Below are 16,111 nucleotides of genomic sequence, written 5' to 3'. Positions count from 1 at the left end.
AATTACTTATAACACGGCATATAAACAAAGTCTCTATAATACAACACAAACATATAGATCCACACCACACTTTCATATTTCCCGAGTATAACAAAACGCGAAGAAATCTAAATCCTTTCCCAACGATGGCATAGATTTTCATAGCATTGAGTTTTTCCTTCGGCGAAATTTCCATGGCATGCACACAGAGAGTATTCGCGTTTGTAATGCAGTCAAAATAACAAAAAATAAAACACACAGAAAATGCTTTTCTTGAATATGATTGAAGGTAAATACGAAATAGCATGTCTAAAGTCATGTGGATCGGAATATCCTTATTTCGTGGTCTAATGCCATGCAATCCGGCTAATATATAACGGGAAATGAATAATATACATACATTGTAATATACAAATATATATATATATATATATATATATATATATATATATATATATATGTTCGACATATATATTTAAAAAATCAGGGCTCTTGAACAAAACTTATCTTCAAAAGCAAAGAAATTGCTCAAAATTAAAGGAATTTATTCATTGCAGGTTGTACAAACATTTGTAAAATAATATAAATTAAAATATATAAATAAATTGACAGTATAATGGCATATGGCTAACACTCATATTTTTCTATTTATTACCTACTATTTTTATACCAACCACTTTCATCTAATTAGTCATGTTTTTATATTGAATATAATGAGGGTGACAATAGGTTTTATCACTGTGTGAAATAAATTTGGATTCTGTAATATTATTTAAGATTTGTTTCATTTAAAAAATCCTCATCTATTTCAGTGTTTGTCGTTTTTTTTTTCCTTTTTGCTATTTCATTGCTTTTTAATTCAAATTATATTTATATAAGTCATTCCAACAAAATAAATTTTGCACAAAATTGCACAATATTGTTTCATGCAGGATCAGGTTTTTTTTTTTTTTTTAAATAAATTCCTGACAGAGAGAGAGATCTTTGTAATCGACTGAAACTTTCTTTCGTTGAGGTTACTGATTACTATCAATGAGTTTAAAAAACCATATGTTTTTCAACCCTGATCGTACAAAATCAGAAAATAGGTTAATATATGCCCTCGTACTTGCATATATTTAATTTGAGTTCCACATAAGAAATTTGTGGCATGTCGTATTATAAAATGTAAATTTGCATACAACTCCCTCTTCCTGAAATAAGAAAATAATGGTTGTCAAAACTTGAGTTGATTTTAATGGATTTGATGAAAACGAGTGCAGTAGACTGAATATTATTTCTTCATTGTGACACGTTTATAATTTATATTCAGATTGAAAAATTAATGCAAAAAGGTGCATAGAGTATATGCAAATGTATAATAGAAAATTTAAAAGTCCATGATAATTGTTATGGTAATTTAAACGTATTTGTATAGGTTGGATATATACAATAATAATAATACAATATACAATAATTATATAAATAATTATTAATTATATTTGGAAAATCTAGTAAATATAGAGATCATTTTCTTATCATTTTAATATCTTACTATAAATGTACCCTATTGATTCATTTAGAATGTTCAGATATGACCCTTAAATAAAATTCCAATAAAAATAATTTAAGTTCTATTTGCACAATAAATAACAGAAGAGCAAAACTAAAAATAAACCAGTATCTGGCAATAAAGAACCTACTTACAGAATCGTACACAGCTCGTATGAAATATGGAATCATATATCATAGAAATATATATTTATGCAATTGCAGAGCATTGAATTCTAGTGATAAGCTTTTTCCTAGCTTTAGTAGCACGGTTTGTATTTATTTAAGTGGAATGTTTTCTAAAATACATCGCAGTCAAACATTTTAAAATATTTGTAGTTCTTCTTTAAAATTAAATGCCTCTTCTAGAGTCAGTCTTAATATTCATACTTTTATTTTCGGATTATTATAATCCGTCGAAATTTGTATAATTCAATATGACAAAGTGGGGCGCATGATGGCATCTAGCCTTAAGGCAAATTGCTGAAACTTCCCGTACAAAATATTATTATTTTTTTAAAAACAATTAACATTTTTGAAAAAAAATTACTTCGAAATATTTAGATTTTTGAGAAACTAGAAATTTGACAAAAAATATTTCACCGCCAAATGGTATTTTTTTTTACTTTTTTCATTAGATCTCCGAAACCGCTAGACCTGCCTTTATGAAAATTTGATCAATTCTTCATCTTGTCAATACAAGTAAAATGTTTTTTGAATTATCAAAATCGGACGCCGTTCTCTTAAAAAGTGAGTTACCGGTTTTGGCACTTTTTGTCTCGTATCTTCCAAATTGCTAGACCTGCCTTCGCCAAAAACTAATCAGCACGTCTCCTTATCAATATGAATCGAATGTTTTTTGAATTATTTAAATCGGTTGATCGGTGTTTCCGAAATCGTCGACGAAAATTTGTATCCGCACATACACACACGCACACACACATACACACACATACACACACACACATCCATTTTTCTAAGGTATGCCAAAATGTTCAGAAACCTTTGAAATGTAAAGATATATAAAAATTTTCATTTTAGACTTTTTTGCGATTACTATAACTTGCCCTACGGGAAGTTAATAATTGGAGTAAATTTAAATCCAATAATCATCACAAAAACTTCTTTGATGTTCACAATAAGAATCAATATGATTATGTTTCATCATTAAATAATGAAGCTTTTGAAATATCAAATGAAAATAACTAAAAATCATAAAGGGTTGCTGTATTAGTTATGAAGAATTTAAAATATTTCATATAAATAGTGTAAACTTTTACTGACATTTTGTGGTTTGTTATAGCTCCGGGTAACACATGTATATACAATATAAATAAATTGTAGTTTAAATAAAGAAAATGTATTATAGTATATATAATAGTATATATAATAGTGTATATATAATATAATATAATGTATATATAATATAATCTTATATATAAAAATAAAGCCTGATATTGTGTTAGAATCGCCGAAACTCAAAAACGGCTGAACCGATTAGGCCAGTTTTTGTTTTGAAATATTCGTGCTAATTTCGAGATTTTATTTCAAAACCGCGAGAACACTTTGCATTTTTAATTTTTTTCGTAAAAGCGTAAGTTAAAATAAAACAATCGACTGTTACTTCAAATATAAGGGTTTTTGACAAAATATGTTCAATTAAATTTAATAGGGTGTATTTGATGATTATTATTTATTTACAGAGGCCACTAACTAATGAGAAATGTAATTGTATAAAAATACAAAGAGTCTATTTTTCGTAATAACTATATTTTAATTTACTATTTTTATTTCTTTATATCATTATTAATTATATTGATTTTTTTTATTGATGATTATTAAAGTTTTTGTTCATAAATTCTCCTTATTCATATTTTTTGCTTTTATATGTAATTTTCTTATATAACTTTTTAATTAATTTGAGAGGTTTCATATTATATTATTATCAGAAGCTTGACTGCATTATGAACGTAATTTTTTAAAGATATAAGATTAAGGATACTAGCAAGAATACTTATTATTATAATGTAGGAATATAATATCTTTCTTACGAGATATTCACTAATCTCTACATATTACAAATGAACTTTAACGAACTAATAAATTTTTTGCTCTAATTTTAAAATCCATATTTTAGAGTAAAATACTAGCTTTGACGAGTAATCTATATTTTTTTAAGCTATTTTATGCCAACATAATGTGATGTAATTACGCTATTTATTTCGTGATTTTGTTTCGATTAATACAATATATTATTTAATTGTACGAAAAGTCAAGTATACAGAGCTTAAAAATGACAAAAAAAATATGTACGAACATACATCGAACTTAATCATCGTCGTTTTTAACTTTATGAGTTTCTTTCATCGCATAATCTTAATTTACGATCGTTATGATGAAAGCTCGATTTGGTTTACTAATATGACACGCCTTTAGGCTCACAATAACTTTTGCTTTTGCTTCATTATTCTCATGTCTGCATTTTTTTTATTAATTTCTTTCAATGAAAATGAAACAATGCACTATAAATATTTCGAGTTATGTTTTTTGTATCGATAAATAACAATAACTTTAACAATAACTTTCATTACTTGGGATAGTATTTGTCAACAGCGTCCGATACTAATTATATGTGTTTTGCTAACAATGCAAGTTGTAGAATAATGGAATCGTAAAAGTATTAACATTTTCATTGCTTTATATAAGAAGGTTGTATACATACAGAGAAATTGACAGAAGAAAAATCATTTTTATTACCAATAAAAAATTACAAAAACTCATTATCCATTCGATACAATGTCAATTATTCTCAATTGTGTAACTGTCTTTACGAATTCAAAAATATGAAAACATAAGCAATATTGACAATTAGGAAGACATAAAGATCACGAATATCTCTGATCTTTTTTCACGCACTCTAAATCCACTTACGAGCGAAATGAAAAAATACAATTCTATTGGAAGAAACTAAGCGCTTTTTTATGAAAAAATATATATCTCCTGCGTCGAATTGTACATGTGGAGCATGCATAGAGAAAGGCATAAAAAAAACAGAACACAGTTAATATTGACTCCCATTGATCCGATTAGCACGCTCGGGGAAGCTTAAAAGGCTTCAGAACATAATATGGGAAGCCTGCTAGAGACTAAAAAGCTGTCCCGAAGTTATTTTTGATAAAATATGAATCTTTATTAGAAAAAAATATGTACATTGTTATAAATTGGTATAATAATAACACAGTTACACAAAATTAAAAAAAAGTTGTTTGCATTGATAGAGCAGCTTATGTTTTCCAATGTGGTTTTTACCGCTGAACACAAATCTAGTCAGTCCAAATTGGGGGTCAAATGGCAAAAAAATACAAAAATTAAAAGAAAACGATAAATTCTTCGATCAAGTAATTCTTCTGCATAATACTTAAAATCTTATAATTTTTGTCCTTTTCTGGTCCTTTCTACCTTAAATGACTATTGAGTATTCACATGATACTCCTCATACGTTCACAATAAATTCTTATTGATTAAGTTTATTATATTTATTGTTAACGTATGAGGAGTATCATGTGAATACAATAATAAAATATTCGCTTTTAGTAAAAAATTATAAATGCGATTTCCAACTTATGTCTTCAAAGAAAATATCTGTAATTGTATAAATTAGATAATTTATTTGACACATTTCATTTCATACGTTTCAGGTTTTAAAAATGTTATATAATTCATATTATGTTCTGAAGCCTTATATCAAAGTGTGGGCGTCAGCTGTAATCAGTAGCCACCTACAAAATACGGATCGTATATAGATGTCAGACATAGGATCTGATTAGAATCGCATGGCATATTTCTAAACGTTGACTAATTATTATAATTCAACCACTTATCGTACAACCATAATATTTTAGTATGTTATTTTAGACGACAAAATTTATAGTATTACAAGGTTTCATCAAAGTAGCAAAAAAAATCCTCATCGGCGCGATTCCCAACAATCTTTCGAACGGTTTTTGAATCTTTAAAATGGAATCAAGATAATGTAAGAATCCATTTTAGTAGACTTAAGTTGGTCATACGTATTTTTTATTTAAAGCTTATGTTTTTTAGTATGTTCAGACAGCTTGTTTTTATGCTTCTAACTTTGACCAAGTACCTCATTTTTAATGGATTAATATGAAATAGAATTGTAATGAATATGAAAAGTTCATTCTATAAAACGTGGACGAGAAATTTTATACTTTTTTGCTAATTACAAAAAAACGGAATCGAAAAACTGAGTATTTATTACACACGTTTTCCAAATTCGGTGTCATTTAATTCAGAACGGCTTGAAACGTCGATGACACATAAAATTAGCAAATCGTTTTTTTTTTTTACGAAAACAAGCTAAGTTATTGAAAAATCTATCATCCTAATCATCAAAAATTCAATTCCAAAAAAATCCACCGTCCTATTATTGCAATTCTGGTCCATTAGTCACCCTAATATTACACAACGTCGATGCTATCGTTAAAGACCATTTTGCAATATAATTACAAAACTTCCTGTAAAACTTGCAAGGAAGTTCATAATTATATGCGAGAGTTCCATCAATTACCTTTCTCAAAAGAGTAATAAGTTTTCGTCAACGTCTCAAAAGTGGGTTACAGTTTGCGCCGAGCGTAATGGACTTTATTTTTTTATATTTTCTTGTCCTTTGCATTAAGAAAAGTGATTAATGTTTTCATGACACCTTTAAGGTAAATCTATCGATCACCAATGCACTCGAGAGAGGAATCGATAGATGCAACTGTTTTCGAATGACACGTTGATAAAGAAAAATGGAATTCTAGAATTTTCATATGTCATATGGAATTGTAATAAAAATACTCTTTGCCTGTTTTTTTTTAATTATCTTCAATAATTATTATCAATTGGTACACTAAATCAATTTTGGTTAATTAAGTACAATGTGTGGTTTTTGTAATATCAAATATTAATGCAATTTATGATAAATTATCCTACAACTTTCATATATTATCAAATACTGTAAAAAATGAGCAGAGTTCAGTAATGAAAATTTTATTACAATCGATACAATATTCAAACTATAATAACATTGAGTCAGAATAGTTGAAGTGATTTGAGATACTTGATACTTTTGAAAGAAAACAATCACTTTTCAATTCAAAATAAATTACTGTAAATTCAGAGAAATATATATTAAAAAAATATATTGGAAATAAACGAGTTCGTGAAGATACTAGAATAAAATCCATCTAGAGTCTTCAAAATAGTTCAGATATACAGAATCAACTGCACTTATGGGATATAATAAAATGAATATAAAAAAATGAATAAATAATTAATATTATAGATAAAAAACATAAAAAGATTCATAAATTGATCGAGTATATCCAATGACCTAACATTTTGATATTAATTTATTTAGATTTTGAAGATTACTCAAAAGCAATGCGGGCTAAATTAGCATTAGCTTTGTCCCTAATACATATGCTGATATATATACGATGAAAATAATCAGAAACTAAGTTTGTCTGATGACAGAATTATATTGTATTAGACCAGCGATTGTGCCAAGGCTGATTTATAGATCGAATGGTTACCAAAATTAACAAGGCAAATAATCATATCAGACTTTGAAGGTACCTCCTAATATTATACAGACTTTTTTTCAATTTTTTAATCAACAACGTAATATTTAAAATAGTGATTACAAATTAGTGTTTTTAAGAAATACTAGATTGAATGATTTTTTTACGCTGTAAGTATATAAAAATAGTAGTTTGCATCTTATTAAAGGGAGTTGATGCTTTAGAAGCTCAAAAAATCGCTTTTTTGAAGAATTTTTAGGGAAAAAAGTAAGTATTTAATTGATACGAAAATTTCAGGTTTCATTGTTATATATTTCAACATTTTTCTCAAATGTTGTCATTCGAATATATGTCATAATATGCCGGGTACAAGCATTTTGCAGAGGCGCCACGAGCGAGCATATGTCGTTTGGCGGGAAAGATACATATTTTTTTATGAAAAATTGCACTTTAGATTGTTTAAAACTTGGGTTAATTATATCTTTTTTAAAGTTTTTAAGGTTTAACTAGAACTGAATTTAATCCTGAATACAATCAATTTTGTCTCGTTTAGATAAACGTTCAGTTCTATTCCTATCTTTCCCGTCAATTAGAAAGAATCGAAAAAATGAAAAACCGAGAAATCGCGCGTCGAGTTTTTCGTTCCCTTTTTTAACTCCAAAAATAATTTGAATTTGTTTCTGAAATTTTAGGGATATATTCTTGGCTAGTTTTTGAAGAAATTTTCCCAAAAAAATTTTTTTTTTTATCTTTAAAGCAGATTATTCCTTAAATCAGTAAAAATATATATTATTAACATCCGAAACCAAACTAATCCTAATTGTCTTATTATTAATTGAAATAAAATATATATAGAGAGCAAATTCGTCATATGTTTAATGCTATTGAAATTTTATTGTTTCATTGATTGAATTTTTAGATTACTATAATAACAAAGAAAGTTTGCCACAATTGAGAAGGTACCTATGAGAATAGATACCACCTTCAAGTACCTATCTATTGGGTCAAGTAAAAAGTTCGTTTCGTTTATTTAATGAAACTCAACAAGTTTTTTGTTAGAGTGAAAATAAATTTATACAAGCTAAATAAGCTTCATTAATATCGACAATGTTTAGCCATTTTTCGAGTGGAGCCATGATGCCATCGGTGAAGAACTTCTGTGGTTTTTGGTTGAAAAACTGTATGAAGTGCTTTTTGCAAGCCCTTTTTAAAATCAATTTAATTCCATTAAGATAGTTTGGCAGAGATCGGAACAAATGTTAGACAGAGGGTGCTATGCCTGGAGTATACGGCGGACGCATCAAAATTTCTCAACTAAGCTTTCGCAAGCTTTCATCAAATGAGTTATGTTTGGGTTTTGTCATAATGGAAAACAGTATCTTCAATTGATGCCGTTTTCTTTCAATTGTCTGGGGTAATCTCTCTATTTATTTACAGTAAGATTGATAATTAATGGTCTGACCAACTCGAAGTATCTCACGATTGACGATTACCATCCAGTCTAATAATGCTACCTGAATTATTTGTAACTAAGACCGTCTATCGCATAAAACAAAACGAACTTTTTATTACCCAATATTATATTAGAACCAGAATTGAAAACTTGTGTTATGAAAACTTCTGTTGAATAAATCCAAGCAGAAAACATTACGGAAAAACTCGAATAAAGCACGCTTCTAAAAAAAAATATTGATCCATAAATTTTCAACAATTCTTCATCCCTTTATCCCCAAAATGTACCACTGTGGCCATTTTTCTCATCAGTCCACCCTGTATAGGTGCCTAATTTCGCTGCGCGGCTAACCCGAATGTTTTTTACGACTAATCACCGCTCGGAACCTAGTAATGAGAAAGGCAGATCATCAATTATCAAAGGGAGGATAACTTCAACAGCAGAAAACAATGTAACGACTAAAAACCACCGAATTGACTGCGATATTAGGATCCGTTCACATTTTTAAAGATAACATTTATTAGGTTCCATAAAATAAAAGATGCTGTGAAACACCTTTTGCAAGCTTCACAACGATTGTTACTGCGTTCAAATTTCAAATTTCATACATACATTTTAATCTAATCCATCAGAAATGAGTTACTTGGTCAAAGTCAGAAGTAGAAAAACAAACAGTCTGAATATCCTTAGAAACTTGAAAAAGGGTCTTTCAAGAAAAAACCATAACAAAAGTTTTAAAAAAAAATACATGTGACCAATTTAAGTCTACTAAAAAAATTATTAAAGAAAATGATAATTGATAAATGATATATCTAAATTAATTTCTGAAATGAGGATTTGGCATTGATAATCCTCCAACAAGCATCATGAAATTAATTTTCCTGATATAATAGACTACTACAGCAGATTTTTTCAATTATCGATTCCACAATTTTTAATAAAAATCCTTAAATTGCACAATTTAAGAGCATTACAACTACTGTTACTGCGTTTCCACTTTTTCGAATATGAATGTACAAACTAGGGTTTGTCGGTTTTCAAAAACCGGTTTTTTTGGCAAAAATTATGAAATTCGAAAACCGGGGTTTTTAGTGAAAAAAGTCGGTTTTCACTGTATGAATGGAGAATGACAAATATAGCCAAATATAAAAGATAGATGAAAGCGTTTTGATTCTTGAAATCATATCGGTTCAATAGCATTTGATTTCCTATCTGTCTGTAATGGTTCCCAGAAAGATTTTGCAGTGTATATATCAATTAAAATCAGTGTGACTTCTTCTTGAAGAAGTAACTTCCTCTACACAAACTTAAAAAAAAGAGTTTTAAACCCTAGAAGTCACAAATTAAAGAACAAAAAATTAGAATTATTATATCAGGCTCCAAAAACAATCAAGCATAATTTGGTCGCAAGTATGAGAGTATTTTCTATTTCAGGTAATTTTGTGAGTAAACAAAAGACACGTCTAAGTAGCAATTCGATAGTCGTTCTCAGTTTTCTGCAATCATATTTTATTAAAAAAAAAATTAATTAATTAAAATTGCTCGAGACATGCAATACCCGAGTTTAGCTTAATTGTTTTTAAAACAAACATTGATATTAACAAGTATGTATCAACATGTATCTAATATTTTTTTATTTTTTTAATTTAATGATTTTTTTATTTAAAAATGTATTATTTTAATTTATTCGAAAACTGTCCTTTCTCTATCACAAACTTATATGTGAAAATGATGTATGAATAACGAATAATTATTTTCAAAGTTATTTAATCAAGATAAACTACTATTTTTTAGTTCTACTAATTAAAATTAAGTCAAATACGGCTTTAAATTACACTAAATTTGCGGATAAATTAAAGAATATTTGAGCAAAAATTTATTTTCTATATAAAATTCGAAAACCGGTTAAAACCGGTTTTTTAGTAAAATTAAAATTCTAAACCCGGTTTTCTGAAATGTCGGTTTTTATATAAACCCTAGTACAAACCTAATCATATCAATTTTAATCTATCCATCAAAAAATGCGGTACTTGGTCAAAGTCAGAAAGATAAAAATAAGCTGCCTGAACTTGGAACTAAGTCTTTGGCAAAAATCATAACAGAAGTTTTAAATAAAAAATATGTATGATAAGTTTAGAGCTACTAAAAAAATTTTTAATTTAAATGATATATCCAAAAGAATGTCTTAAATGAGAATCTAGCATTGATAATTCTCCAGGCATCATCAAATGAAATTTTCTGATGTTATAGGAAATTTATCAATTATATAGTTATAGGAGTTATCACAGCAGATTTTTTCAATTACCGATACCCCAGTTTTAATCGAAAATCCTGAAATAGCATAATGCTAGCAGACAAAATTGTCTAGCAGTTATATGTATATGGAGCATTTTGATACAATAAAAACCTATGACTTAATAACCAGCAATGGTTACATACGATTTTCAGTCAAGTAAATAATTTTTACCACTCAAATAATATCCATCCTCTAATTTTTATCTTAATTGAAATAACAATTATTTTCTTAATTTGTAATTGACTACAATATCAGTAGAAATTAGTTGATATAAAGCATGATTTTTGAAGTAGGTCTTGAATAACTAACAATTTACACCTTTTTACAACATCTCCAGCTATACCATGTGCAATTCCTTGAAGTAACATAAATATTACATGTTTGGGTCAAGGTTTCCAAATAATATTGTTTATAATTCCTTTCCATGTATCCCTAGCCTTTTCCGAGGCCTTTTGACACAGTGACCGAACTAACATGGAGCTTTAATCAATCATCAGTCTTTTTTCGCCTTTGCACGACGTGTTTGTACAAAGGAGGTTTTAGTCGAAGGTCCAGCCCAGTAATAGAGATTTCAATTGTGACTCCGACTGACCATTAGGAATACATTATAAATGATTATTCATCAGTACAAATGAACAAATGAGTGTTGAGCAATAAAACAATGTCTGCATCTCGAGAGAATTGAATTGAATTAAATTGAATTGAATGTGGGCATGTAAATGCTAACGTGCGATTATTAATGGATTATTGTTGAACTAACGACCTTTCGTGATTTATCACCATCCAGCAGAAGAAAAAAACAGTTATATAATGAACCTTTGAGAAAATTGTACTTTTGAATCTCAACGATTCAACAAATCTATCAGAAGCTAATTTTTTTACAAGCATGCATTAATTATGTTACATATTTTACCAGAATCATTGGCAATTCTAATACTTTGGCAACATATTGTAAAATTGATGCTACAACTATTAAAAATTCATGATGATCACTTAATAAAGCTTTGGCTACTAGCAACTTAGATTTATTGTTGTCTTTGGTATTCACCTTACTAATGTATATGTAAATATGAAAATAATAAATAGTGGTATATGGCATCGTGTCTTGAGCCAAATTGCTGGAACTTACCGTAACGAAATGTTCGAGGAATATTAAATGTTTTCAAATAGATTAGAATAAATACTGTAAATTTTTTTAGTTAGTTATTTATTAAATGTTTTCAAATAGATTAGAATAAATACTGTAAAATTTTCTATTTGTATAAGAATTTTATAAACTGAGCTGTAAAGTTAAAATCATTTATTTAAAGTATATAAAAGAACTTTAGAAATTTAGCCAGAATTAGAATTAATCTGAATTATTTTCGATATAGGTACAGATATAAAAATTATTTTTTCCTCAAAAGCAGATGTTTTGTCAACATAAGCAGGAATTTTTTTGAATCATTTTAAACCGGATGCTTAGTTCTCTATATCTTCGAAATGGCTGGATCTGCCTTTGCCAAAAACTAAACACCATTTCTCCCAATCATTACAATTTGAAGGTTTTTTGGATCATTGAAATGGGATACCCTGTTCTCTCAAAAACTCTATTTCTATTTTCTGCACCCTTTGCTCCGTAACGGCTCGATCTGCCTTTGCGAAAAACTAATCTTTGCCAAGCACATCTCTCTATCAATGAGAATCGAATATTTTTTTAACCATCCAAAAAATGCAGACGTACAAAACACAAATGCTCGTTCATTTTTTCTGAGGTATGCCAAAATGTTCAGAAACTTCTTAATACGTGAAGATATGCAAAAGTTTTCGATATTAGACCCATTACTATAACTTACCCTACGGGAAGTTAAAAAAGTGGAAAAATTGTATAAATTTCTGAATAATTTAATTGTTTCTATTAAAGATTTTTAGTTTATGATTAATAAAATAGTATTGACTCTAACTCTAACTCTAGCAGCCAGGAATCAATAGAAGCTAATAAACGAAACCAAGATCCTATTCAAACTATGAATCTAAACTACAAACCACAAGTGGGTAGGAAAGCACAAGAACTAATCAAGGTTAACATGGGTTTTCTAATAAAATAATAATGTTTGAGGTATTCAAGAATTTTAGGAGCTTTGGAAAATACTGAACATTCTGGTGAGACAGTTTTTTTATTATTATTTTATATCATAGCGCTCGAAGGTTTTTTTAATTGAAAATATTTGCGTTCTTATTGAAAATAGATAGCATTATTGTTCGATATGAGGTTGAAACTAGTGGCGTATGGCATCGTGCCTTAAGGCAAATTACTGAAACTTCCCGTACCGTAATGTTAAAAAAATATTAAATGTTTTCAAATATATTGTTATGGATACTGCAACTTTCATTATTCTCCCCATCAGTAGAAATCGAATATTTTTTGACATATTCAAATCGGTGGATCTGTGCGCCCAAAATCGTGGACGAAAAATTGTACATTATACACACATGCACACACACATCCAATTTTTCTAAAGTACGCCAAAATTTTCTGCAAAAAATTCCAATTTCCATTTTTTGGCGATTACAATACGGGAAGTTAAAAAATACCGGATCGAACCGAGTATCTTTATTGTCATGAACCATTAGCATAATTATGTTTCAACAACTGTTTCATGGCTTGATTAAAACAGTATCGTTTGATTTATTATTAATAAAACAATATATCCAGCAACCAAAGAATCAGTCGTTTCTTAAATAAACGAAGTCAAGAACCGCCCCAAGAGAAATATTCATGAAACAATTTCGTTCTAAAATGTATTACACATCGGGTAGTTCAGTTCTGTAGGGAATTTTACATAAGCGAACGATCGCTAGCAAACGATTGATTGAACCGTAAAAAAATCGAATGAAGAGAAAAAACGGGGAATAGCTCAAGTTGACTTTCGACACCTACAAAGGCTAAAAATAGACTATCATACATTTCAAAGTAACTGAGATAAACAAAAATAATAAAATATCAAAAATATATTATAATAAATGTAGTATAGAGCAAGTCAAGGTAGTTCATGAAACACATCTTCAGTACCCATCGGTTAACAAAGATAGATCTAATCTTACAATCAGAAGGATACTAAACCGATATAAATTATTTTGGTCAAAACTATTGATATATTAGCGGAATAATAAAACTAAAATATAATATCATTAAAAAAAATGGTTGCAAAAATTAATAGATATATGTTGAGAACTTTATAATGAGCAAAATGATCCCACCGCTGCCACCAATTGAGAAGATATTAATTCATTGATCTTTTCTGGTACGCAGAAACATACACTTTATTAAGATTGTATAAAATAATAAATTTTATTTTAAACTTTATGGCTAAACTATATAACTAAATATGTTGTCAATGATATTCTCAGAGTATAACTATACCTCATAAACACAAATACAAATTTGGCTTATATTCAAAAAAAAAAATTAATTAACCCACAAATCATATTTTTAATTCCCTAACTCCTGAATGACAACCCGGAGGTCGTAAATTTATTTTATCGACGTGAATCTAAAACTTTCGTTCCCTTGTGGAAATGTTGGGAAGGATGAATTCTATATCTGGAAGCCGAAGGAGAAAAATATCGTTATCATAATAAGTGTCACAAAAATGATATATGTTTTTACTGCGTGAACTTGCACACACGAAATGCTGTTATGTTGGAATGGAACATATGAAACGTGCCATATTTCATTTGTTAGACAAACTTTGATGTTTTGTATCAACAAGTATAGAAAACACACAAATATACAAACATATATCAGTCATATTTAAAAATTGAATGGAAACGACAGGTGACTTCAAGAAACGACGAGTGTTTCAATGTCACTGTGAAAATTATTAATTATATTTTGACTATTAACATTTAAGGCATAACGAAAACGACTGGATAAAGTCTAGAGTAGACTTTGGATGAAGACTGGACAAGCCATGTTAATTATATATATAAAGCTCCAATAATAAAATGTATTTCCACAGTCATTAAAAGTATATTTTCTGCAGAACATGCATAAATGTTTCCAAAATAATTCTACACCTCGATCAAACATAATAAAAGCTTATGAAACTATATAGCTCGAACATTTCAACAAATTGTCCGCCGCAGGAATTATCTTCGATAATGAGATTAAAATTCCAATGCGATTATTCAAATTTATCCTATTGTTACACTCATGTATTTATAAACGGAGAGCTTGAAGGTAAAATCAGATATCATGATATAAATAAGTTTGTTTGAGTAGTACCAATTCTAAATAAAAATTCTTTTGCGATCTAAAATTAAATTACGTGCATTTTGCAAGTCATTTTTTCATTATCGTTCTGTGAAATGTTAGATTTAAAATTGATTTTGAAAATATTCAATTTAAGATTTTATGAGGCAAAACTTCGACGAATTTATATTCCTTGCTTTGTATTTATTATCTCAATTCTGTAAATAAATTAAACAAAGGAGCATTAATAAGGCTTGGTCAATCACAAGAACAAGAAATTATTGTGTACACTACTCGTAAACATCGAAGCATTAAAAATTTTCAATTGATATTCGAAAATACTGTAATTATGAATGAAATTCTTTTCATTCAAAAATTTATTCCAAAAAAGCACCCTCAAATATTGGCTCTCTCATTATTAATTCGAAATAGAACCTGTGAACGTTGTCACCAACAATCAAACGCAATCACAAAACTGGGATTACATATACGGTAGAGCATTTGTTATATTCTGATCATAAATGAAAAACTAGTTCCAGTAGTTTAGTAGAAAAAAAAATACACTTAAATTCCAGGACTTAAAAAAAACTTGTTGTTCGATATGAAAATTGAGTAAAATCAATTCAAACAAACAACATAGCATTGAATTTCAGTTCTTTTATTTTGTCCAGTAATTATTTTTATGGTAAATGCACAAAAGTAAAATGTTTGATACTACTTCAGCTGGTTTCATTTTACTTGCAGACTACAATGTACACATTGTAAAACGCAAATTTAATTATAGAGAAAAGCATCGTAACAATTGCCTAACATCAAATATTTTCGACAGAACTTTTAAATTCAATTTGATACTTGATTTCTACATGCCAAGAATTCAATATTCGCTTCTAGCTTAAAGATAGTCAGATGAGAAAAAAAAACTATGCAAAATGGATTTTAACTCAAAAAGCACCTCAAAATTGTAAGAAAAGTAAAAGCCGTACAAGTTGAGATATATGAATTCTTAAAAAGTAACAATAGTGTCGAAATAT

Source organism: Ctenocephalides felis, unplaced genomic scaffold (assembly GCF_003426905.1).
Source record: "Ctenocephalides felis isolate EL2017-DRISC unplaced genomic scaffold, ASM342690v1 CF-g0.4_SCAFFOLD_01604, whole genome shotgun sequence".
Taxonomy (NCBI): domain Eukaryota; kingdom Metazoa; phylum Arthropoda; class Insecta; order Siphonaptera; family Pulicidae; genus Ctenocephalides; species Ctenocephalides felis.
The sequence above is the reverse complement of the archived record's forward strand: the minus strand, read 5'-3'. Positions refer to the sequence as shown.